We start from the raw sequence: 4,159 nt of genomic DNA on the forward strand, positions 1-4,159 counted from the left end.
CTTTGATTATGGTACGGCTGTCTTTGTCGGTCACTGCAAAGCAATTAAAAGTGACATTGCACTTTCTACCCAGGGGGACCATGTACAGAATAAGCCACATTATGACATTAAACCTCTATATCTCCATGAAGGTTATGCCACCAGGACTAGTTACAAAAGTCTTAGGAGGTATTTTTGAGTAACAGTGACGCCTGTTATTGAATAAATGTAAAACTAGTAATGAGTTTAAAGCCATAATATGAGACTTAAATCTCTGTAGGACTTGGGGGCAAGGATGTCGGCTCACAACTGACCCTCCTCACCCTGAACATGGGCTATTTGAGCCTTTCCACTCAGGCAGGAGGCTACAGAACTTCTTACCACAAGAACAGATTCTTCCCCTCTGCCGTTGGACTCATGAACACTCTATAACACCTGTCACTATAACACCAGTCACTCTATAACACCAGTCACTCTATAACACCTGTCACTATAACACCAGTCACTCTATAACACCTGTCACTATAACACCTGTCACTATAACACCAGTCACTATAACACCAGTCACTCTATAACACCTTTCACTATAACACCAGTCACTCAATAACACCTGTCACTCTATAACACCTGTCACTCTATAACACCAGTCACTCTATAACACCTGTCACTATAACACCAGTCACTCTATAACACCAGTCACTCTATAACACCTGTCACTCTATAACACCAGTCACTCTATAACACCTGTCACTTTATAACACCTGTCACTATAACACCTGTCACTCTATAACACCTGTCAATCTATAACACCAGTCACTCTATAACACCTGTCACTTTATAACACCTGTCACTCTATAACACCTGTCACTACAACACCTGTCACTCTATAACACCTGTCACTATAACACCTGTCACTATAACACCAGTCACTCCATAACACCTGTCACTTTATAACACCTGTCACTATAACACCTGTCACCCTATAACACCTCTCACTATAACACCTGTCACTCTATAACACCTCTCACTCTAACACCTGTCACTCTATAACACCTGTCACTATAACACCAGTCACTCTATAACACCAGTCACTCTATAACACCTGTCACTTTATAACACCTGTCACTATAACACCTGTCACTCTATAACACCTCTCACTATAACACCAGTCACTCTATAACACCTGTCACTCTATAACACCTGTCACTTTATAACACCTGTCACTATAACACCTGCCACTCTATAACACCTCTCACTATAACACCTGTCACTCTATAACACCTGTCACTATAACACCAGTCACTCTATAACACCTGTCACTATAACACCTGTCACTCTATAACACCTGTCAATCTATAACACCAGTCACTCTATAACACCTGTCATTCTATAACACCTGTCACTCTATAACACCAGTCACTCTATAACACCTGTCACTTTATAACACCTGTCACTCTATAACACCTGTCACTATAACACCTGTCACTCTATAACACCTCTCACTATAACACCTGTCACTCTATAACACCTGGCACTATAACACCAGTCACTCTATAACACCTGTCACTATAACACCAGTCACTCTATAACACCTGTCACTCTATAACACCTGTCACTATAACACCAGTCACTCTATAACACCTGTCACTATAACACCAGTCACTCTATAACACCTGTCACTATAACACCAGTCACTCTATAACACCTGTCACTCTATAACACCTGTCACTTTATAACACCTGTCACTATAACACCTGTCACTCTGTAATACCTGTCACTATAACACCAGTCACTCTATAACACCTCTCACTATAACACCTGTCACTATAACACCAGTCACTCTATAACACCTGTCACTCTATAACACCAGTCACCCTATAACACCTGTCATTCTATAACACCTGTCACTCACTGAGTGTGCTGCAGGGGACAGTTCTGTGACTCCTAAACTTCTCAGGAAAAGAACGACCAATAAAACATCTGTAACATATTTTAATCAAATGCACAGTGAAAGACTCAAAGTATTTACATTAGAGACATGATTGTTTTCAGTGGTTGGAAAGTAATGAAGTTCAAAAAGCAAAATACTCAACTTAAAAAGGGGGTATTTTACTTCTATGGGGTATTAACTGCTAACCTGTAAGTAGATCATCACATTACCTTTTATTGTTTGGGAAATGTTATATTCACTGAAAACAATGTATTAACATGTTTTATAAGTTTCACTTCAAGTTTTAGATGCTCTGAGTCTCCTCTCCCTTTGCTCCCCATGTTAAGTCTCTCCCGCTTAACCCTCTAACCCTTACCCTAAGAAAAATACTGTACTTTACTTCAGTGCAGTGAATACTTTTTACTTTAACTTAACTACATTTAAGAGTAGGTGCCTGTACTTTCTACTTCACTTACTTCACAAACAACACAATCTCAGTTTTATTTTGATTAAAGTTCAGTGATCCCTGAGACAGTCCTGCGGAGCTTTGATTATGGTACGGCTGTCTTTGTCGGTCACTGCAAAGCAATTAAAAGTGACATTGCACTTTCTACCCAGGGGGACCATGTACAGAATAAGCCACATTATGACATTAAACCTCTATATCTCCATGAAGGTTATGCCACCAGGACTAGTTACAAAAGTCTTAGGAGGTATTTTTGAGTAACAGTGACGCCTGTTATTGAATAAATGTAAAACTAGTAATGAGTTTAAAGCCATAATATGAGACTTAAATCTCTGTAGGACTTGGGGGCAAGGATGTCGGCTCACAACTGACCCTCCTCACCCTGAACATGGGCTATTTGAGCCTTTCCACTCAGGCAGGAGGCTACAGAACTTCTTACCACAAGAACAGATTCTTCCCCTCTGCCGTTGGACTCATGAACACTCTATAACACCTGTCACTATAACACCAGTCACTCTATAACACCAGTCACTCTATAACACCTGTCACTATAACACCAGTCACTCTATAACACCTGTCACTATAACACCTGTCACTATAACACCAGTCACTATAACACCAGTCACTCTATAACACCTTTCACTATAACACCAGTCACTCAATAACACCTGTCACTCTATAACACCTGTCACTCTATAACACCAGTCACTCTATAACACCTGTCACTTTATAACACCTGTCACTATAACACCAGTCACTCTATAACACCAGTCACTCTATAACACCTGTCACTCTATAACACCAGTCACTCTATAACACCTGTCACTTTATAACACCTGTCACTATAACACCTGTCACTCTATAACACCTGTCAATCTATAACACCAGTCACTCTATAACACCTGTCACTTTATAACACCTGTCACTATAACACCTGTCACTCTATAACACCTCTCACTATAACACCAGTCACTCTATAACACCTGTCACTCTATAACACCTGTCACTTTATAACACCTGTCACTTTATAACACCTGTCACTATAACACCTGCCACTCTATAACACCTCTCACTATAACACCTGTCACTCTATAACACCTGTCACTATAACACCAGTCACTCTATAACACCTGTCACTATAACACCTGTCACTCTATAACACCTGTCACTATAACACCTCTCACTATAACACCAGTCACTCTATAACACCTCTCACTCTATAACACCTCTCACTATAACACCTGTCACTATAACACCAGTCACTCTATAACACCTGTCACACTATAACACCTGTCACTATAACACCAGTCACTCTATAACACCTGTCACTTTATAACACCTGTCACTCTATAACACCTGTCACTCTATAACACCTGTCACTTTATAACACCTGTCACTATAACACCTGTCACTCTGTAACACCTGTCACTATAACACCAGTCACTCTATAACACCTGTCACTATAACACCAGTCACTCTATAACACCTGTCACTCTATAAGACCTGTCACTTTATAACACCTGTCACTCTGTAACACCTGTCACTATAACACCTGTCACTCTATAACACCTGTCACTATAACACCTGTCACTATAACACCAGTCACTCTGTAACACCTGTCACTATAACACCAGTCACTCTATAACACCTGTCACTCTATAACACCAGTCACTCTATAACACCTGTCACTCTATAAGACCTGTCACTTTATAACACCTGTCACTCTGTAATGCCTGTCACTATAACACCTGTCACTCTATAACACCTCTCACTATAACACCTGT

The sequence above is a fragment of the Periophthalmus magnuspinnatus genome, chromosome 7, assembly GCF_009829125.3.
Source record: "Periophthalmus magnuspinnatus isolate fPerMag1 chromosome 7, fPerMag1.2.pri, whole genome shotgun sequence".
NCBI classification, from domain to species: Eukaryota; Metazoa; Chordata; class Actinopteri; order Gobiiformes; family Gobiidae; genus Periophthalmus; species Periophthalmus magnuspinnatus.